General features: G+C 38.6%; 1 pseudogene; it reads right to left on the bottom strand.

Annotated features, from left to right (window-relative positions):
- Window positions 1-20,633: 20,633 nt before the first annotated feature.
- On the bottom strand, window positions 20,634-22,148 carry LOC149257906 (uncharacterized; annotated as a pseudogene).
- Window positions 22,149-24,060: the final 1,912 nt, after the last annotated feature.

Here is a 24,060-nt window from a genome sequence, read left to right as displayed (position 1 = left end):
GCGTTTGCTAAAGAGATTCATGACTTTCTTGTCGTTTACTTAGATGACCTCACACCTTTCTCAAAATCTGACCATGAACATCTAAAACACTTGAGACAAATATTCAAAACATGTAGGAAGTATGGAATTTCCTTAAATCCTAAGAAGTCTTTATTTGGTTTGGAAGAAGGTAAGCTGTTAGGTCATATCATCTCAAAGGATGGCATTAGAATTGACCCAGACAGAATACAGGCCATCCTGCAAATGCCCCATCCAAGAAACATCAAAGAATTACAAGCCTTCTTGGGAAAGATCAACTTCTTAAGGAGGTTTATCCCAAATTTAGCAGAATTGATCAGATTACTAAACAACATGCTAAAGAAGGATTCAAAGGTAAAATGGACAGTAGAAGCAAATCAAGCTTTTGAAGGTATAAAATTGGCCCTTACCCAAACCCCAGTCCTAACAAATCCTCAATTTGACAGAGAGTTTATCATTTTCTCTTTTGCCTCCCAGCATACCATTGCTGCTGTCTTATTGCAGAAAGATGACCAAGGAAATGAAAAACCTATTGCTTTCTTTAGTAGAGCCCTTAGAGATGCACCTCTGAAATATCAGATCATGGAGAAGCAAGCTTATGCTTTGGTCAAAGCCATCAAAGACTTTAGGATCTACATCTTATACTCCCATGTTATAGCTTATGTACCAAGTCCCATTGTGAAAGACATACTCACTCAAGAAAACTTAGAGGGTAGGAGAGGAAAATGGATTGCCAACATTTTAGAATTTGACATTGAAATAAAACCTACAAAACTGATAAAAGGGCAAGGTTTGGCCAAACTAATGTCTGAAGCAAATTTCCAAGCCTTGGACATTAACCAACTGGACAATGAATCGGAGCTGGCGACTCCAAAGATCAATGTAGCCTTTGAACAATCCCCTTGGTATTCTGATATTTGTTATATATTGCAAAACCTGTGTGCTCCCCCAGGATTGTCCAGAACCAAATCTAGATTTCTAAAAATGAAAGCTTCAAAATTTTGTGTTATAGATGGTAATTTACTATGGAAAAATCATGAAGGTATACTGCTGAACTGTTTGAATATGGATGAGACTGACAATGTTATGAAAGAATTTCATGCAGGAGATTGTGGTGGTCATTTGTACTGGAAGTCCACTGTGGATAAGATATTAAGAGCTGGTTACTATTGGCCTACTCTGTTCTCTGATGTTAAAAAATTTACCACTTCATGTCACAAATGTCAAGTGTTTGAGGGAAAAAGAAAGTTACTACCACTTCCTTTAAAGCCTATTGCAACAGAAAAACCCTTTCAACAATGGGGCTTGGACTTCATTGGGGAAATTCATCCTTCATCCTCAGGCCAACATAGATGGATTCTAACAGCCACAGATTACTTTACTAAATGGATTGAAGCTGTTCCATGTAGGCAGGCAAATGATTCAACTATCATTCAGTTCCTTGAGACCAATATCCTTTCTAGATTTGGCTGTCCTGACAAGGTTATAACAGACAATGCTGCTGCTTTCAGATCCAAGAAGATGGTGAACTTTTGTCACAAATTCCATATCACTTTGGGTCACTCCACAGCATACTACCCTCAAGGCAATGGTTTGGCAGAATCATCAAACAAAAGTCTCATCAACATCATTAAGAAAGTATTGGAAGAGAATAAGAAAAATTGGCATAAGAAGCTTGTAAATGCCTTATGGGCAGACAGGCTAACAACCAAGAGATCCATAGGGGTTAGCCCATATGAATTGGTTTATGGAATGGAAGCCAAATTCCCTTCATCCTTAGGGATCCCTGTCATGAAACTTCTTCAAGAAAGTCAAGCTGAACCAAATGACATGCAAAGAAGGGTAAACCAAATTATATGCTTACAGCAAACCAGAGATCAGGTGTTTAACAGAGTTCAAGTCCTACAAGAGAAACTAAAGAAAGCCTTTGATAGAAGAACCAAAGCTGAAGATTTCTTTATTGGTGACAAAGTGCTTAAATGGGATTCAAGAAGAGAAGACAAGGGTAAGCATGGCAAGTTTGACTCACTTTGGAGAGGACCTTTTGTGATTCAAGCAGTACAAGGAAATAATACTTATTTCTTGGAAAGTCTGGATGGCACTGAAGCTGAAGAGGGCCCTGTAAATGGCCGGATGTTAAAGCACTACTTTGATTACTTTCCATGTATATAGCATGGCTGCTCCCCTGTACATAATCAGTTGTATATACTATTTTCTTTCAGCATGTAAATAGCTCAGTTTGAAAGGTATTGTATATAAGCAGGAAAAGGCTTTTAGTTCAGCAAGTTCCACAAAGATAGCAGATTCCAGTTTGAAGTCCAAAGAGAAAGTTTTCAAGTTTTGAAGAGAAGTCAAAAGCCAAGGCAATCTGACCTGCTGTTCTTGGTCTTTCAAGAAGAAAAACCATCCCCAAGTGGAGCCACTGTTAGCTACCTATACCAATAGGTTTCATGTTTCATGATTGGCAGGGGAAGTGCCAATATGATCTACTTTGGTGATGCAAAGATCTCATATTTTGGTGAAAGACACATGTTTACAGTTGGTTGATGTTGCCCCACTTCTGAATGGGTGATCCAACAGTCTAAGCTGGGTCATCCCATGTTTCAATTTTCTGTTGTAGATTAGAGAAAGAAATCTGTCCAAACAGTTCAATCTTGGCAGATAAAGTAGTTAGGTAGAGAAAGAAGGTTCCCAACTGTTTAATCTGGGGCCTTGGAAGCAATAAGGCTAGCCTTAGATAGAAAATCAAAAGAAAAGGCCAAAAGAAAAGAAAAGGCACATAAGGGTTTGCAAGTCTAAGTGCACCCTCCTTGGAGTAATAAAAAATGCTAGGCAATGGAGTGGGTAGGTAGATGGGGTTGCAGAAGCATGGTTTCCTTTTTGTCACTGGCCCAAGCAAAGGAAAACTATGGTGCCAGTGCAGGTCTCTTATTCAGCAGTTTTGCAACAGTACAATGAAGCATGTCTAACTCCCTGATTATCCCCCATTACATTCATTACTAACATCCCAATACTACCTATGTTCATGAAAGAAGTCAAAGTCTTTTGTTGGTTCTTGTTCCTTTAAGAGCCACATTTATTGTATAAAATTCTTTTCATTTTGATCTTCTTCCTAAACTAAGTTGATTTCATATAAAACTTAGTGTTTTTCCCCCCTCATCCACCTCTTCCACTCATATTAACTCCTAATTTCTTATTATTTAACTCCCTATAATCCCTTTACCCTATTATTAGGTTAATCCTATAGAAAAATCCCAAATATGTACATATCCCCTTTCCCAAGCGTTATAGCTTTATATATGCTCTAAAAGGTTTGAGCGCTAAACATTAGAGCATAATGCAAAAGACGCCGAGAGTTTAATTTTTGGGATTAAACCAAGAACCGCTTGGTTTAATAGCCTAACCCCGTCTTTGTAAATAAACCCCTTATAACCCATTTTTCCCAAAAAAATTGAAAAAGCCCACAAAACCGCCAAAGCTTAAAGTTCCGCCCGGGTGCGCATTTCAAGGAATACATTAAAATATTCCCCGCCCGCTGCCGTATCATCCTGCTACCTTATCGACCCATCGACCGTCGGATCTGGGCTTTCCCATCCGACGGCCCATATCCATATCAGGTCGGCCCCGATGGCCGGACGTTACCTCCCGAGAAATGGCAGAGGGTGACGTCAGGCCTCTGCCACGCGTTGCTCCCAAATCTCATCGGGAGGCCGCCTGCCATTGCCACCACCGTACCATAAGCGGTCCGATGGAACCGCTTACCACCCTGTGTATACCACCCGCCCACGTCACCGCTACGTCACGCCCACATCATGTCAACTCAGCGCCGTGTCAGCGCCCGACCCGCCACTGCTCTGACCTGTCCGCCACCTCACCAGTCCCCGTGGACCACTCACAGGCCGCCACGTCACCCTTTCGTACCCGACCCCACTCGATGACGTCATGCTGACGTCATTCAAAAAAAGCGCCAATAACCCAAAAAGTCCATATTTTCGCCAAAATTCGTGTTTTTTGTCACTTTGGCCAAAAGAACTATTGCTCCGGTTTGCATGCAAAATACGATCTTTTCGCCGCCAACCTGCAGAATTCAACTTAAAGACCGTGGGCGCCTGCAAATTCGCCTGCATTTGTCACTATTGCCAAAGTTCTACCAGGTATTTATCCGAGTTTCCCCTCCGCGCCTGGTTTTGAGTATAATTTACCAAGCAAGCATAAAAAGAGTGAAAATCACTGTAATTACCAGCAATTCTCCAGTGACCAGCTTTATTTTCAGTTGTTGGGTCGAAATTCACCTGCAGAGCCCACATTTAGTCAAGTTTTCATAAATTCACAGTTAGTTCGCGCATTCGTGAACTTGAAACCTTGCTGCACTAATTCACCGGGAAAACAGTGTTACTAGCCCAGCATTTGCTCATTTAACTCTCTTTGGAGCATTTCAGTTGCTCTCACCATAATTTACCCCGTATTTCCCTGCAATTTGCCTCACTCTTGCAAAAATACCCCTCGGAGTTGCTCTGTCCAGTAAAACAAGTCCTAATACAAATCAGAGTCCTAATTAGCCATGGAAACACCAGTAGCATTAAATGTTCCACCTCTGAATGCCCCACACAGAGAGTTAGAGTGGAAGGCCCTGGGTGATAATGATTATCAGATGACAGAGACATTCTCAATGAATTCCAAATTTAACATTCATATGCTAAATGAGCCTTATGCTCAAAACCTCAGTGGAGCTGATATTTTAGGGATTTGGGACTCCAATTTGCCCATTTTCAACCTTCCTCAAGTCAATGTCCTTCCAGACTTGATCCATAGATGCTGTGAAAACTATGATCCATGTCAAAGAGCTGTTCTCAGTCCCACAGGTTCAGTCTTGTTCCATATCACCCCTGAGGCCATAAATGAGATGCTGCACTTTCACACTACAAAGCCACTAACTCCCCTTTCCATGATGGACTTGTTAAAGAAGGGGGGCAAGCTGTCCAGTGCCCAGATCATCAAGATTAATCAGTTATTTGTTCAGCCAAGCTCTGAAGCTATGAGAACACCTCCTATTGGAAATCCATATCTAAATGACTTGGGCAAAATGCTTGTGGACTTGATCAGTTATGTCCTGGGATACAGGTCATGTGAGGATGTTGATGACACCATTATGGCCATGCTGTCCATCTTTTCCCTTGGAAAGCCTCCTACTGTGCACTATGATTATGCTACATACATTGCCAATAAGATTCATGAGCAACTGATGAATCTAGAGAGGGAAAAGGTGTTTAGATACACCTCATACATCTATCACTTGTTCTTATTTTATCAACCTGACAGTTTCCCTATTCCTCTCAAGAAGCTTGATGCCCAGGGAAACCCAAGGTCTGTAGTATTTTGGACTTCAGTTTTTCATCACACCTCCTGTTCACCATACACCTACTGTGAATTCATAGACCTTTTTATCCATCCAGCTATGACCTTGTTATTTGGTGTCCCTCCTCCAAGATTGACCGATGAGATGCAAAGAATACTCCAGCTCTCAAAGGCCTACAGCATTGGTGATTGGTACTTTTACCAACACCATACAGTAATAAGAATATATGGCTGTGAGTTGGACCCTTATAGGCTGCCAAGATATGTCCCTATGAGACTCTTTTCCTTGGAGTATTTCAGGCAATTTGGAAATGCAGACCAGGTCCATTTCCACAGTAAAAACAAGAAGGTGCAACTAAAGGTCAGGAACCAGCTAGGCCCATTTCTTTACAACAAAAGGGAGGAGGGATGGAAGGAAGCAGATAGGATCCTAGAGACCCTCCAATTAGAAACCAGTTTCCACTGGGTACCTTATGACCCTAATCATTTCATTTCTCTCAGGAGGGTAAAACATAAATTGGGTGGCTATGCTCACATCAGATTGCCTCATATTGAGAAATATGCCAATTTATTAAGTTGGAAAGAGGGCACTCTAGAGGAGGCAATCACTAGAGAGAAAATGCTACAAAGAGAGGCAAAGAATATTGAGAAAGAGGCTGACTTGGAAACTTGTGGGCAGGTTTCCTCTTCCTATCAAAGGCAACTTGGAGCAGCTGCCTCATCCTCTACAGCCCACCAGCAAGCAGATAGAACTGCTCCTCAGGTATCAAGCAAAGGTAAAGAAAAGCAGATGGAGCAGGAACAACCACCTCCTACAGCAGAACAACAAAAAGAACAGCAAAAAGAACAACAAAAAGAAGAGCAGCCAATGCAGCAAGAAGAAACAGCTGAGGCCGCAAAATCCAAAGAGCAGCAGGCTCAAGAAACTGTGCCTCCTAGGCAAGAAATGACAGTGGAGGCCTCGGTGCTCCAAACTCCACAGAATGAAGAAAGAAACCGAAAGAGGGATAGAGAGCAGGAGACTCCCCTCACCGCATCCACAACTCAAGGGGAGAAAAGGCAGAGGATAAATCCCCTTTCAGAAGAAGAGATGCCTATTGGGAAATCCTTGGGCATGGGCCCGCCAAGCATGGAAGCATCTACTAGTTCCTTTCAGCAGGAACAAGAAAGAATAATTGGAGGAGAGGTCAGCTCCTCAAGTCAGCAAAGGAGAGCTGAAAAAGGCATCAAGAAACAATTCATTGACATAAAAAAGAGAAATGAGCCACTCAGGCTCCAGCTCTACAATCAATTGCTTAAAATGGCCCCTACAAACCAACAGAGGCTTATGTCAGCTTATGACATAACAGAGGGGAAAATGACCATGAGTCATTTCATGCCAACCATGCTGCAGCCACAGTCAGCTGCAGACTATATAAGGACCAACCTTGAGGTTCTTGCAAAAGACATCCACCCTATGGATCAAATAGAACTTCACAAGCAAACGAGTGAGATGGTCTATTCAACACTGGCAGACAAGACCTTCTTGGCACATAGGTTGGAAAATAGCCTAAACAATACAACTGCCCAACCTGAGTTGGAGAAGGCATCCTCTCAGGCCAAAGACAACAGGATCAGGTCTTTGGAGGATATAATCATAGAGCTTGGGCATGACCCAAAGGATTCTAAAGCTATAAAGGAGCTGCTAAAGATAAGAGATTCAGACATTGTAGCCTTAAGAAAGATGATAAAGATCCCAGCAACCCTTCACCCTCAAACGAAAGAGGTTGCCCAGCGAAGGCAGGACCAAGATGTAGCAGCCATGCTCGTATCACTCCATAAGCAACTGGTACAGACAGAGGGAAAATTGGTAGAGACAGAGGCTGCATTGCAGGCAGCCCTACAACAGAAAGAAGGAGGCCAAACATCTCAGCCCCCTCAGCAAGTAATCAACCTTGAGGACCCCCCTCAAATTGTCACTCCTCCTATAGAACAGACAGTTGAGACAGCTCCATCAACATCAGCACCAACACCAACATCAGAGCAGGCTCCAAGCCTGGACATGCAAAAGTTGATGAATGAAATTCAAGTCCTAGAAGCCCAGATGGCAGAGCTGAATGAGGCCAAGTAAAAGCTAGCTACTCTTAATGAAAAATATGACAAATCTAAGCAAAGTGTAGCTGAAAAAGGAAGAGAAATAAAAGCTCTTAAGGAGAAGATAAAGGAGCTGGAAAAGGAGCTCACTCTTGACAAAGTGGTGGCCGAGATCAAGAAGGTTTTATGGGCCAACATTGGCCAATCAATAACAGATCAATGGCAGTATATAGAGACTATTCATGAGCAGATGGATCTCATCAGCAGGGCTCACAAGGAAATTCAAAAAGCAAGGGCATCTCTTGGAAACAGGCCTGAGATAGCCAACAGGATGATCAACGTCCTCAACAACCGTACAGGCTCTCAGCTGACAGCCATGGGTATCTCTGGCAGAACTGACACCATATTATTGATAAAAAGAGTGCTCACTTTGAGAAACCTGGTGCAAACATTGGAAAGAAGATGCCAGTAAATGCAAACAGAAGTAAATAAATTTGTGGAAAAAGTCACAGTATTGCATAACAAAGGCCTTCCCAGCTTACTGAACAGCGCAGGAAGGCTACTATCACATGAGAACTATGCAAAAACGGTAAATTCATTTGCCACCAATCAGATCACTGCAGGATCAAGCACTCCAGAGGAAGTAGGGCCTGCATCTGGGCAGAGCCTTTATGAAAAAGTGGAGAATTTGTTTTTTATTATGAATGAAATCAGGCATTTGTTCGAGGTGCCTCCAAATTTCTACAAATATACAGAGGCAGATGAAACCTTAGGTGCAATTTTGAGACATCAATTGCCTACACAGGAATGGTGGACCAGCATGATACAATTATTACTGTAAACAACAAGCTTTCATCAAGTTTTTTTTATTAAAATATAAGTCATCTTGTTCAGAAAATTTAATATGACTGGAAAAGACTGGGCTGAGCCAACTCAGCAGACAGATTCGGCCACCACAGCAACACTGACAGCTACAGGTGACAAGGCCGAGAACTCTACAGTATGACAGAGCCATAAAGACACATCATTCAGCATTAATGCAGAACGCTCAACCGACTCAGTGGCCTCCAAAGGTCAAAAAGACTTCTGACAGAATTAAAGAGCATTCATTTTGTATTTAGAGCAGCAATAACTTCCTGATCTGCTATTTTGAAAGTTGGTGAATGCATTTATTGAGTAATTAACTCAGCGTTTAGATATTTTGTAAAACTCATTGTATATATATCCCCTCGCATAAGTTTGCAGAGGTTGTTGATTTTCTATTCAAGAGAGCCTATGTTGTAAATTTTCAGAGTTTTAATACAGAGAGCTAATGGAATTTCCAAAGTTCTGCGTTGTCTGATGCGTTATGGTGTGTTTGCTGAATGCTACAGGATTCCTGTGTATTTCATGGAACAATAAGTTTTTCTTTATCCTCTTTGTTATGTTTGTTATTTCCTTCATAATCCATTCATGTTCTATGTTTCACAGTTTAATGGCAAAGAAAAAGAATAGTTTCAGGATTTATTCATAGAATACCCTGAACTCAATCTATGCTGTTATGAATGTTTTCCTCAGTCATAGTTATAAGAGTGTGATTCTTAATTGCTGCACCTTCAGACTATAGCTTTCATAGTGATTATTGTTCTGGAATTCAAACCTGCTTCTGGGCAATACATCTCTTTCTCACACCACCAGCTTAGTGGAAAATTCTTAATTGCCTTCCACTGGTTAAACATACTTCATCATCACAATTTCAAGTTTGTTTCATGAAATATTTAAATGGCCCTGCAGTTTCAACAATCCCACTCAACACTTCAAACAACCTGTAACCACAGACTCCATTGCCCAATGGACTAAAACTATCTGAAGATATCATCTTAGGTACTGAAAGACATCACTCAACCAAAATATAAAACCAAACCCTCACCTTATAGCTAGCCTAAGATCCTCATGAACACAGTTAAACAATTATAAGAGAGAGCCCTCTCTGATTACAGTTTGGCTAGAAACTGTAATCCAAAGCTTGGTTAGTGGTTACCCCGGCCGTATTCCCTCAGGAGTCAAAGGGAACAACCTGGGTGTTAACACTATCGATATGAAAGTTCTTGACATTTCACTAGGAAATGCCATCCCCATGTGGAGCCACTATTAGAGTCCTATAGTGATAGGATTCATAATTTTCAATGGGTGAGGATCAGTCTAGTAATATTGTACATCCTTTTTTCCTTCTGCAATTTTTTTTCCCATATTAGAAACAAAAAATGTAAAGAAGGATGGGAAGAAAGCAGGTTCTACAGGGCATGGAAAAGCATCAAATCTGGTTAGTTTATGGCACTAATATTCTAAATCCTTTTCCCTTAAAAAGAAAAAACTCCTTCCCTATTTTTCCCTTATCCCAACTATTCTCCCTTGCTAAAATATTTTCCCCTTATGCTAAACCCTTTCCTTTTCCTATTTACCCTTTCCCGCGCTAACCCCTTAAACCTTCCCCTTCATATACCTTTTAAATCCTGCGTATAAATATTATCCCCACTTCATGTTTTAACTTCCCCGCTATTATATAAACCTCTCCTATTTTTATTAACACCATATTATTAAATCTCCCATCATATATTATATTAAATCCCTCATAAGCATTGTTAAAACCAACTTTTTATTATAATATACCCAGGTCCCACCCTAATGAATCACTCCACAACTTCAACTCCTTATAGCCCTTCGATCCAACTCTCCCACATCCAATAGCCATCACGCACTTTTATATCCGATCTTCAACATTTCAAATTCACGTGAAATGGGTGGTTTTGTTGTACCTCTGAGATAATAATGACAAGCTATTATGCCAGAGCATCTAAGATAAATGTTTGGGGGGTTTTGTTTTAATTTGGGAGACCAATGGATGAAAAAGATATAGAACTAATGTGCCTAACCTCTTGAATAATATCAATATCTCAGCGGAGGGCTGCTATAAATATTTACACATTGAAATAACTTTTAAAATGATGGGCAGAAATAGAAAAGTAATATGATTTCCACAGTTTTCAAATAGAAAGCTAGATAATCATAAGTATGAAAACCTTTAAACTATGTTTACAGGTTTGAGAAAATACATGTGCTTACAAAAGATGCTGATGATTTATTGATTTTGAGGGAATTAATTAAACAAATAGTCCATTAATTCATTCTCTTTAGAGATTATCACTTTAGAAATCTTATAGGGATAGATTGAGATATAATTACTCCTACCTAGTTATCTTTGCAAGAAACAAGTATATGAAGAAAAACATACTGAATGACACTGGAAACACTTACAGGAAACATAAACTGCGCAAAACAGAATTCGGAATCCTTTGCTTCGTATTAATGATCCAAAAAGATTAATTACATCGGATGTCTAGAAATGCTTCTTCAAGGGTGCAATCCATGATAACTCCTGAAGAGAGTTATTTATACAACAATAGTATGAAAAATATCCTAAACTGATTTTACAAAAGTAGATTATTTACACAATAAAAAATAAAAATGTCTAATGATCTGGCACTGCTTTGGTGTTGCGCTTTTGATGACTAATGCTGAAAAATTTGAAAAATGGTTGGAGATGGCTGACTATTTGTACAAAAACTGAATGTTGTTCCATTATCCTCAATCTAGTTAATCTGTTAATTCTTCCCAGCGTTTCTTATCTGGGATAGAAATCTTTGTTACCCTCCTGTAGATTTCATCCATCTCAGTGTATTTGGTAAAAGTGGGTTTTACCAAGAATATATGCTTGATTTCATCCAGGATGAAGAAAGAATCCCTGAGTGTTTTTATTATGAGAGTTGGTGTTGCTGATCCTTTGATATTGGCTACTGAAGCTGCATGGGTGCCCACTTCTGTTAACTTCTTGACATAATCTTCAATTGGCATCAATTTATCATTAATAACCATCATGGAAGGTAAACCTTTGCTAATCAAAGGTTCAATTTTGTTGAAGAATCTCTGAACCATGTTGTTAACATTGCTGCACTTTTCTTGTAGCTGAAGGTTGAGATTTCTTTTAGTGATAACCTTCTTTACTTCTAATATTGTTGCAGTTCTGTCACTTATCCTTAACTCCTCAAGCTCATAATCATCCTTGGAATTCAAAAATTTGATTATATCAGAGGCAGTCTCTGGCATATCCTCCAGCTGCCTATTTATGGATTCCACTGCTTCCTGAGCTTTCTCCAAGAGATCTTTTTGGTTGAATATTATCTTAATGGAGGGCCAAATTTCCTTGATTGCCTTTGTGATTTCCTCCCATAGAATTTCTTTTGCTAAACCCAATTTGTTAACTATGAAGGAATCTGTGAGTTCTTTCTTCAACAATTCCACTTGGCCTTTAAGTCTGTTTGTTTCAGTTGTGTGTGTATTGTCTGATATAGACTTCAAGAGCTGTAATTCTTTGAGTTCATCCTTCAATCTATTGATTTATCTTGTCTAGATAGACAGGTTTTGAACAATGTCAGTAAGCTGTTCATCTCCTTCCGTTGTACCTGTTGCTAATGTAGTGGTTGTAGTAGAAACTCTAGTTATGGGAACTGCTACAAGAGAAACTGCATATGTTTAAGTTTAGATGTTCTTGATAGCTTCCTCCTTCTTGTTAACCAATTTATCCATTTTATCCTCCATTTGTTTTATTTGCAAATTTTGTTCTATGATGAGCTTCACCATGTCTGACTTTTGAGTCTCTATCTCCTCAATTTCTTTGGCCATGGGATCCTTAGATGCTGGCAGTTTTAGCTGTTTCTTTAGTGATGCAACTTCAGTGTTCTTTTTCTTAATGAACTCCTCAACAGTATCTATGTTTCATGGATTATATCCCATCCTTAGCACTGCATTTTCCAGGGACTGAATCTTGGTATCCTTTGCTAACGAGGAGACCTTCTCCAACTTCAACTGTGACTAAATGTTGGCCAATGTAACCTGCAATTTTGACAAACTCATAATAGTGTTTGTCAAGGTTGAAGCAATCATCTATCCAGTTTGTTTGTGCATCTCAATTTGATCAATTGGATGCACATCCTAGACATTGAACTCAAAAGAAGTATGTTTATGATATTGTGCTGCAGTCCTAGGCTGAGGAACTTGGGCCTGTAATAAAGCCATTTTCATCTTCCCTTTATTAGAGTCAAAGACTAAAAGAAGCCTTGCTTAAGAGATGGAAGAATGCTTCTAGAACTGGGTGTAATTATTTAACTTCAATTCCTCATTCTTTATTTTGATTTCATTGAAGACATGGAAGATGTCTTCCTCTTTATTCTCTGGAATGCCTCCAACATGTTGGATTATCTGTTGTTCATGAGAAGTGGTGGACTGAGTTGAAGATTGTATAGATTGTTCACCAGACTGGTTATCAACATTCATAGAGACTCTTTTTTTCTTTTTCCTGTGAAATGCCTTGAAGCCTTGGCTTGTTGCCTCTGTCGCAGGTGAAGATTGTTCTTCCCTCCCTCTCTTGGATACCTTTTCCTATGCAATTGGAGTTTGCATATTTGATGTAGAGACTACTTGATCCTCAGCCTCCTCGAGGGTATTCTCTGTCCATTCCAACTGATTTTTGAACTGTTCTATCTCAGGCCTTGCTGTATGATGATATGGTGTGAAATTATTTTCCACCCTGAGTTTGGAGATGACTCCAAATGGGTCATATGACCAAGAGAAACTAAGGGAAAATTTCATTTCCTTTAGCAGCTTATCATCTTCCTCCCCTACTACCTTGGTCTTACAAATGAAGGGACCAACTTGAGATTTGAGCTTCAATTGTGATTTCTTTTTGGCAACTACAAAATGCACTTCATCTGCATTCAATATTTGCCTCAAGTACTCCAGTGCAAAGATTCTAATAGGGAGGTACTTTGGAAGTTTGTAGGGTGGAAGATCACAACAAGAAACCCTAATTTTTGTGTAGTTCTGGTAGCAATACCAATCTCATGTTGCAACTTTATCTATGAACTGAGGCTCTTTGGCAATCTCTTCACTGATCCTTGGTAATGGAGTGATGCTCATAAGGTTGAGGGCTGGATGGATGAATAGTTCTATAAATTTCTTGTATGTGAATTCTTCTTTCTCCTTTATCCCCTTTGAAGTCCACAAAATCACTAATTGTGGCGATCCTTCTTCATCAAGTTTCTACAAAGAAAATGGGAATTTGTCCCCCTGAAAATATATAAAAAGATACACAAGTACTGAAGCATACTTGAATACTTCTTCAGTGTTGAATTTGACAAACTACTCATGTATGGTTTCAGCTATGAAATGACCAAAATCATAAATAACAGTAGGCTTGGAATCAGAAGAAAACATGGATAAGAAACCAAGGATGACTTCATTGATAGACTGATTAGAGTGATAACCAAGCAAATAGGATAGGATAGTAGTGATATGCCTGGTTCTATCAGGAAACATAGATGAATCATAAGGTGGGTTTCTCTTTGGTAGAGGACTACCAATTGCTAAAAATAGTTCCAGGGTCTGGGATCTCTTGGTGAAGTCCAATTTGTTATAAGCTTCTATCAAGTTTTCATGAGAAAAAGGATGAGTTGGTGTAGTGGCAGGGGCTTGCAACATTTTCTAAATTGAATCAGCGTTAATAGGATAGAGGGTTTCTCTAGTAGGTGAGATAATGGCTCTCTGGCTAGTATCATAGTATTCATGGCATTTTCTCACAAACTCTAAAGCTCTGTGTATCTGTGGAAAAATATAATGGGATAATTGGGATTCCCAAAGCCCAATTTCATCACTCTGGTCAATCAGCTGCTCTTCCCACCAACAATAAATTTCAAAAAAATCTAGTTGAGAAGAAGTCTCAATGATTTTGCAATCCTTGTCAACTAGTGGAGTATGGTGGAAATCAATTTGTGGTTGGATTAGAGGATTCGACACTTCTACAATTGCTCTTCCCTTGGGAGGCATTTTTGCAAGTGAAACCATGGACTATAAATGACAAAATGATATAAGAAAAGGAGTAAACAAAGTGGAAACAGTTAACTGATAAGTGGACCTGGAAGGTGTGCTTGCGAACAGGACAAATGGTTGTTAGAATGTCAGATAGTGGCTGAGTTATTGAGCAGGAAAGCTTGAAGATTGTTCCGGTCACAGAAGTTAACTGTGTAACCTTTGAAATGTATGGCAAAGTGCTTATAAAGAGAAAAATGGAGTGGAAGGGTGGCGTTGAACATTTGAAAGTTCATTAATTACCAACTGGTTAATTAACAGACATTTTGTTATAAATGCGTGGGAGCGAAAATGAATGGGCAACGGATAGGCGACTGATGAATGGACGGGAGATATGAAGTGGAGCGTGACATGGAGTGGCAGTAACAACTATGAAAGATACCGTGTTCGGGGGTAAGACGGAGCAGTTTGTGGTTTTGGGATTTTTAGTCCTGAAAGACTAAAAGGTATTTTTGTGGTTTATATGGGTGGTATTAAAGACTGTCCATTTCGCCCCCCCCCGACTGATAAACTTCGGTCGGTGAATGAGGGCCGAAAGGGACTGTGGGTCATGTGATTGTAGAGGAGTGTGCAGGATGAGAGGTGAGGTGGAGGGAGTTTAACGTGTATGAGTGGGGAATGAATGGTGGGGTCACGATATGATATGAAATGATAGAATATCACGCATTGCACTTTCCTTTGCCCAATGGTTCATGCAGTTATGAATGATGCTATGTGATATGATCCTACAACGAGGAAAGAGCAGTCATCCAATGGTTGATAGTGATATCGTATATCGCACATCACACTTTCTTCTGCCCAATGGTTTATTCACTTATGAATGATGTGATGTGATATGGATCTTTAGGAAATAACCATTCAAACTTTCACATTTCTACCTACCCTTCTATTCCTAACAGCTTTACTTATCCTTCCAGAGTGCATTTGAACTAGCAACCCAATATTTTCTTTTTATAAACAATCTATCTCTATACCTTATTTCTTCCATTGGCTCAGATTAAACTGTTGAGCCAATTTATTTTCCACCTATGAAAATTAATTTAAAACAAATCCAATTATGATGCAACTGTATAATTGAAAAAAAATAAAAATTATGTGGCATCTAAACAAACTACACACAACTATTATTTTTCAAACTGAATTTAGAACAAAGCAGTGGCATTTAGATTCACAACACTTTAAGAGTCTATTTATTTTTCTTTTTTGTCTAACCTAACATTTTATTTTGCCTTTATTTTTTAGGGAATCTACCCTAACATTTTATTTGGTATGGACGTATTTATCAAAATAGTTTCCTAACATTTTTTATTCAATATTATTTTTGTCCATATCATATCTTAACATTTTGTAAATACATTTTCATTTTTTGTCTAATTTATTCTAACTTATCAAAACCAAAAAATGCTACAACATTGGCTCCAATTGGGGACTGATTTCTCCTATAGAATGCAGAGAACCTGCAAATCCATGTGCCTTCTCCTCGGGCTATGGATTCCTTTGCTGTAAAAATCTTACTAACAGCTTTAAAAGTAAAAGAAACCAGAGTATTTACAATGAAATGTATTCCCAACTTCTCAGTATTGAATAAAATGTTTGTGAAACCTTCCATTTACAGGGTAATTGGAATACAGTCCCTCAAGATTTTATAGCACAAAAGTGTTGTTACCCTTTACTTCAGCAATTGCTAAAGGACCAAACCATATGTTGTCAAACTTATCATGCTTTCCCTTTTCCTCTCTCCTGGAGTCCCATCTTAGAACTAGGTCACCTTCCCTGAAGTCTCTTTCCCTGGCTCTTTTGTCAAACATGATTTTCATCTTATTTTGATATTTCTCCAATTTGTATTGAACTTCATCTCTGTTTTCATTTAGTTCAATAATCTGATTTATCCTTCTTGAAAAATCATCAGGTTCATCTGTTGAGTCTTGCGATAATTTTAAAATTGGGAAAGCCAAATTGGTGGGAAAAATTGCATATTTCCCATAGAATAACTGAAAAGGAGATTTCCTAGTAGATCTTTTTGGAGTTATTCTATTTGCCCATACTGTATAAATTAAATGAGAGTCCCAGCTCTTTTTATGATCTTCTAGGGTCTTTTTGATTACCTTCACTAGACTTTTATTTGAGGATTCTGCGAGGCCATTACCTTGAGGGTAGTATGGAGTTGAATGATGTAACAAAATCTGATATTTCTAGCAAAACTCAATCATTTTAACACTAGAGAATGTTGCTACTTAATCTGTGATAATTTGATTTGGGCAACCAAACCTAGATAAGATATTTTCTTCAATGAATTTAATTACTATTGAATCGGTAGCATTTCTTATCGGAATTTCTTCTACGCATTTAGTGAAGTAGTCTGTTGCTGTGAGGATCCATCTGTGCTGGTTACTTGAAGTGAGATGGATTTCTCCAACAAAATCTAATCCCCATTGAAGGAAAGGTACTGAGATTATTGATGGTACTAGTGGAAGAGATGCTAGTTTCTTCTTACCATCACACATCTGACAAGGAACACAACCTCCGACTTTTTCCCCTACTTGCAAGAACAATGTTGGCCAATAAAATCCTCCTCTTAAAATCTTGTATGTTGTTGCTCTCCAAGCATAATGTCCTCCTCAAAATCCTGTATGAAACTGATCAATGATTCCTTCAGTTTCTGATTCTGTTAAACATAATAACAAAATATTCAGTGGATCTTTCTAGTACAAATTTGCATTTATGATGCAGTACTTGACTACTTTCAATTTAAGAGTTTTACACTGGGCTTTGGAGAATGATGTTGGGCATTCAAAATGGAGCAGAAAATTTACAATGTCTTGATACCAATCTGACAATAGAAATTTGTCATCAATATGTAAAGGGATAATCTGATCTGAAGGTAAAGGTTCTTATGGATTCTTTTCTTCAGGTTGAAGAGAAGGTTCTTGTGGATTCTCCCCTTATGCAAGGGCATAAGGTTCTTGTGGATTCTTCCCTTGTGCAAGGAAAAAAGGTTCTTGTGGATTCTTCCCTTGTACTTCGAAAGTAGAATTGATTCCAAGCACTTTGCAATTGGATTCTGCTAGAAGCTTGGCTAATCCCTGGCCTTTTACTAGCTTTGTAGTTTTGATAGTTAGATCAAACTCAAGTATTTGAGTGATCCACCTACCTCTTTTCCCATCAGTTTCAGGTTGGGTTAAAATGATTTGTACAACACCATTAGGAACATAAACAATAATGGGTGAATGTAGGACATACATCCTGAAATATTTCAGGGCTTGAATGAGGGCACATGCTTGCTTATTGATTATGTCATACTTAAGCTCGACATCTCCCATAACCTTACTGAAAAAGGCTATGGGATGGTCACGGGAATCTTCATTCTTTTGTAATAGAACAAAAACAAGCGTTGTTTCTGAGGCAAAAGAAAAGATACTCAATGGTTTAGTATAATCAGGGCTAGTCAAGGTGGGAGCTTCGGAAATAGCTTTCTTGATCTGATCAAATGCATGCCTAGAAGAGTCAATCCATTTAACTTCATGGTCCTTTCGGAGCATGTTAGTTATATCTTTTACAATCTCTGCATAATTCGGGATGAATCTCCTTAAAAAATTAATCTTACCCAGAAAATCTTGAATTTCTTTCTTGTCTCTAGGTAAGGTCAATGTTTCAATGGAAGACACACGCTTGGGATCAATTACCACTCCTTCCTTTGAGATTATATCGCCTAATAGTTTTCCTTCTTTGATAGCAACAAAGACTTTTTAGGGTTCAATGATATCCCAAATTTCCTACACCTGTCAAAAACCTTGATCAAGTGCTTTATATGTTTCTGATCAGATTTAGAAAAAACAGTAATGTCATCAAGATAAATAACCACAAATTTGTTTACCTGACCCATGAAAGCTACATCCACAGCTCTCTGAAATGTTGCTCTAGCGTACATAAATGTACCCCAGGGTGTAGTGAAGGTTGTCTTTTCCCTGTCTGTTGGATCAACATTCACCTTATTATAACCTGAAAAACCATCAAGCATAGAAAGTATTTGTGCTCCTGAAATCATTTGAAGTAACTGATCCATTTTAGGCAAAGGGTAATTAACTTTCAATGATTCTTTGTTCAAATTTCTAAAGTCCACACAAAGTCTAATTTCTCCATTCTTTTTCCTGACAGGAACTAAATTTGCAACCTAATTAGAATATCTAAGAGGGAGAATGATCTGGGCATCTGGCATTTTCTTAATTTCCTTTTCTGTAGTTGGTAAAAGGGTTGGATTAATCCTCCTAAGTTTTTGTTGATAAGGTACTGCCTCTAGTTTCAAAGGGATCTTATGCTATATTAATGAAGTGTCATAAGTTTTTAGATCAGCATAGGTCCTGTTAGCGCTCGAATTTGGCCCCAGGCTGAGGAAGGCAAAATCCAAGGCAACATCAAACCACTTAGCCTCGTAGCTAGCCCTACGAGGATAGGAGAGGGCTCTCTCCAGTCTATCTCAGCAAATTTTTTTCTAAAAGGGGCTGAGATGACTTTAAAAGAAACTGATTTTAGGCTAGTAAATTGATAAAAAGGGGTTTTTAATAAAATGATGGGGTTTTTCTGGGCTGCATGGGGCAAAGGAACAGTTTGAACAGAGAAATGTAATAAAAAACACAGATTATCCCCTGAGGCAAGGTAGGCAAGAAAGTTTAACATCAAATTGAGATTAAATGGAATGGCAAGACTGCTGAGGAGCTGACAAGGGCATAGAAGATGAATCCTTGTCAAACAGAAGAAAACATTAAATATGAACAAACTTAAAGGCAGAGCATAGAAATTATGAATTCTACCTTAACACTTCATTTGTTCAAATGGAAACGAATATGAAATGACATGAACACATAACAGGCTACATATGAAACAAAAGAGGACACAAATGTTAAATCTCATACCACAGGAATCTCAGGGGTCAGAGCTGCATTTTTTAATTAAAATCTCTGTCAAAATCTGTACAATGAAGCTCTGTTTTTCTCCACCAGCGCTCAGAACTCTCTCTCCTTTTTTACAAAATATTTTTTTAATACAATAAAAAGCTCAGGAGAAAACCGATACATGAAAAGATGGAACTGTTTCAACTGACATTATGAAAAATAGTAAAAAGCCACTCATCGGTTCCTAAAGAACAACGCTACATTTTCTGTGACCAATACAAAGGCGGAAGCTGTAGTGTGAACCCTCCAAATCATAACTGAAGACTAGGATAAGCAATCTGTCCCTATTTTTCTGCTCAGGTTGATAATCTGCGTTTAATCTGGGTTTGACTTTACTCTGCCTTTGAATAAGAACTAATCTTTAATAAAAATAGCGCAATATCTTCTCTAATATCAGCGCATACATATCTTGTAAAATAACTGAAGCGAAAACTGTGTATTTTCTATCTCATCCATCATGATTTGCAAGACTGATGAAGAAAACAAGCCCACCATCAATCCAAGTTTCCTGTTTCCGTGGGTTAATTTGTACAGAGCGAGATGGGGAGTTGAAGGTTGAAACTCTCACCTCGTTCCACATAATTTGAGACGTTATATGTCTGCATTAAGATGTCATCTTCTGCAAGAAACTCTTTAGTGTTTCTATAGTTCCTAATTAAGCCACTAAATCAATGCAAGAGCTGACTTCCTACGTGCTTTCTGAACTGCATGTCTTGGGCATCAAAGCCACTTCCATAGCCTTGATCATGACTGTCGTGGATATTATAATGGTGATTGGAATCTGCTGCTGCATCATCTCTAGATATATAAAGACCATTGCTGTACTTCTCTTGACCTCCACTGTGGCGCAGGCCCAACGTTAAAGACACGCCAGCACTCCCAAATCGAGGTGTGAAATCCTCATGTGAATACCTTCCACCCATGGCGGAGCTATGGTTGTATGAAGAAAAATCAATTGTATTTTCAAATCCTAGAAGCTTGTTTCTCTCATCATTCCTAAATCTTTTGGTGCCGTGATCAAAATTCTGACACCCATGAGTGTCCTCGAGCCTTCTATTAACCCCTATTGTTGCAACATTAACTGAGGACAGAGACTGGGTTTCACGAACATTTCTATTAGTGTTCATATTTGCTTCTCTCATAGCATCAACTTTTTCAGCTGACCTAAACTGTGATTCTAGAGGCATGCTCATAGCTATACCAGAGCTTTCTTGACCAGTTTGTGATGTGCTGCCACCGTGATCAAATTTGGAACCTCCGCCTTCAGTAGCAGATTGCCTATCTGACCCTCCAAGGACACATCGTAAAACACCTGCTCCGCTGACGCATTGATGAAAATGAAGTAGCTCCAACATTTTTCTCATGAGGAAACTGTGTGGGGTGAGGTTCCTCAAAAATTTGTTGTGGCACTTGCGCAAATTCATGAATCTAAACTTCAAGCCCAGCACGTTTGATGGGATCGTCTATCTCCTCCAAATCAACTGTACCCTCATATGATAGAAAGTGAAATAAGTTATCTGTCACCAAAGCAGCCATGCCATGCTGCTTATAACCAGAAATGAGGTCTATCCATTCATGCAGATGTTGAGAAACATGCTCACATTCCAGAGCTTCTCTATGTTTAATAATGAAAGCATCTGCATCATTTTCCCATGGTGGCAATATTACATCCCCGACAATGTCTCCTCTCTGTCGTGTTCCAAATTTCAAGTTATCCCTTATTCTAAGAAAATCATATGGTAAACTGAAAAATTCTGGAATAAGCTCCTTCAGGTTAGCAGTATTATTTAGGACATTTTGCCAAGATTCTTCCATGCTAACAAAAAGTCGATCTGGTGTGTCAAAGCATCCATTCTGCAAACGAAGCATGTGAGTAGGGGCAGAACGGACAAGCCAATATAGCACATAGCCAGGAGTCGAATAATGTGTCCCATACAAAAATGGTGGCTCAGAGGTACCACTTTCAATCATCTGCGAGTAGCGATCCTTGAATATAGCAAGTCGGTCAGGATTAAGAGCTCCTATTGGCTTGGAGAGGTCGCGAAAGCATTTAGGATCAGACAAATCTGGAGTCCTGCTTTTGTAATCTCTCAAAATCTAAGGCATCACCTGTGCTGCAGGAAGATCAAGGGAAATCTTCTCATTTAAATCCACTAAGCTGGTAGTATCAAAATGAGCTTGAGCTTCTTTTTGAGCTCTTGTATTGTACAATACCATGTCTCTTTCTATGCTTGGAAGAAGATTTATTGAAATGAAGGATTTAGCCTATTTGAGAAACTATTCTACAGGTGAAAATTCTAAGGCAAACCACCATATACTATCTTGTTTCTCAAAAACATATGGAGCATCAATTCCATTCTCCTTCATTTTCACATGTAGAGCTGCCTCTAAAACAAAACCTTCTTGTGTCCCCAACCATTTCCCATTCACAAAGTTAGATGAGCTGGGTGTTTCTGTTAACGCCTCAACCCTTTTAACTTTGTTCATAGGGAACCTGATGATTGGCACTGAAAAGGTATCAGGCTCAAAGAATATTGATTTAGAACACAAACGCAAGCGTCCCTTCATTTGGTGTAGCTGCCAAGATAGCGGTTGAATTTTCTGCAAACCATCCAATGAACCCTGCCTGCAGGTTGCTATCCAGTCTTGGATATAGAACTCCCCTTTATGAAAACCATTTACATGACTTTGGAACAGAATCTTTCCACATGACTTCCCAACAGTAAAAGGCAGAAATGATAATCTGAAATTAGACGGATTCCCTGGATGATTTTTCCTTACAATTAAAGCCATTGTAGAAATGACTTGCAATTTTATGCTCTGTTTGGATTATCCAACCTTATTTGATGAAGTTTCCTTGGTGAATTTGATTTTGACAGAGGATTGACGAGACTTAGTCTAACAGGTCCAAGCAAAAACATCCTTATAATTTTGAAGTAACTTAAGATATTGAGTTTTAATCTCAGGATCCAGAGATGCACATATTTTGATGATTTTGAAATCATCGTTTGTTCCAATTTTAATTTCTTCTATGTCTTCTTTCGAAGAAATGGACTGAGGATTTCGAAGGACATCATTTTGATCAAACAATTTTTCTAAAGGTATCAAGCCTTTGGGAATGAAATTGTTAGATAATTGAATAATATCATGATCGGCAATTTTTGGACTGAAATCTAAAGTATCATTCTCACTTCTATTTTCATTTATTTTGGATCTATCTTCATCAATTTGTAGAACATAAAATTGATCTACAACTTGCAGAAAAGATTTCAAGTGTTCATCATCTTCAAATATCTGCTAGTGTTTTAGATTGTCTGGGATAGATGGTCTATATTTGACTTGTATTTGGTAGAGTAAATTAGTCTGATCAGGAATTTTAAAGGAACTAGCAGAAACAACTAAGGCATATGCATGAATATTCTGATCTCTTGGAATATAAGTCAAATTAAAAGCATCAAAGAATTTTTCAACTGAATCCCATACTTCATTTCGGTAAGACCTAAGTCTAGGGTGTTTAGGCTAGCAAATATTTCTCACTTGTTTGACAATAAATTTTGAATCAGTAAAAACACTTAAGTTTTGAACCTTTAAGCTTTTGGCTAATTGCAATCCCAAAATGAAAGCTTCATATTCAACCACATTATTTGTAACTTCGAAGTCGAGCTTACATGATTGGGTAATGTTTTCTTTTTATGGTGATATTAAAACTACTCCAGCTCTTGATCCATCTTTTGTACAGGAGCCATCAAAGAATAGCTTCCATACATCAGTTTGATTTGGTACTGGACTTTCAATTACATCTTCAATTTTAACTTGAGTTTCATGCACTTGGTTTGAAGAGAGTTGAAAGCAACCAAAATCTTGGTCAATTGCATAAATGGGATGGTTCCTTGGCTGGTCTATTTTGCAAATAGTGTGCACAAATCTCACCTCCCTATATAATCTTAGTTGTTCTCCCCCATAAACTGGAATAGTAGCATAAGACATATCCATCTGAAGAGTTCCCCCTAATTTGGCACAACAAGACCTAGAAAGGAGCATTCCAAATTTGGGAGGGATATCTGTGACAACTATATCAAGTACTACACTTTTCACTGGAATTTGGGCAAGGGTGACTACTAAATCCTTAATCAATCCTAAGCAAGGCACCCTTTTGGAATCAAAGGTGTACAAGTCATGATAGGATCTAGTTATATCAAGTTTCAAATGATCCATGATAGTTTTTGGCATGAGATTATGTGATGCTCCAGAATCAAGCATACAATTATACAACATGGAATCATTTGTATTAAGAGTTACATATAAAGGAGGCACTATTTCATCTATCATATCTAAGCTTGGGCCAGAAACAACAGCTGGTTTTTCATCTTGTGGACTGATGATATCACCTTCAACATCAACCGAGGTATTTTGTATCCATTTGGAGACCTAATTTTTATACCCGGGGTTTTTAGAAAGTTCTGAAAGAGGAATTGGGATTTTAACTCTTTCTAGCTCTTTTTCAACATTAAATGTAGTCAATGCATTTTTGTCATTTTGAGGAGTATAAATTGAATAATCTAATGGTCGAAAAAAATTCATTTGAGTTTGGGCAGTTTTGGCACAAGGTTAAATTACTGGAGTTTCCTTAGGAGGTCTTCCAGGGCCAGACCTAGGCCTAAGGTCGTATCTTTTGTTCAACTCTGCAATTAAAAATTCAGAGAAA

The sequence above is a fragment of the Pinus tabuliformis genome, chromosome 6 (genome assembly GCF_031772625.1).
Source record: "Pinus tabuliformis cultivar Carrire ecotype Pingquan chromosome 6, CPIR1, whole genome shotgun sequence".
Taxonomy (NCBI): Eukaryota; Viridiplantae; Streptophyta; class Pinopsida; order Pinales; family Pinaceae; genus Pinus; species Pinus tabuliformis.
Note: the sequence above shows the minus strand (reverse complement) of the source record. Positions and strands in the feature narration are given on the sequence as shown.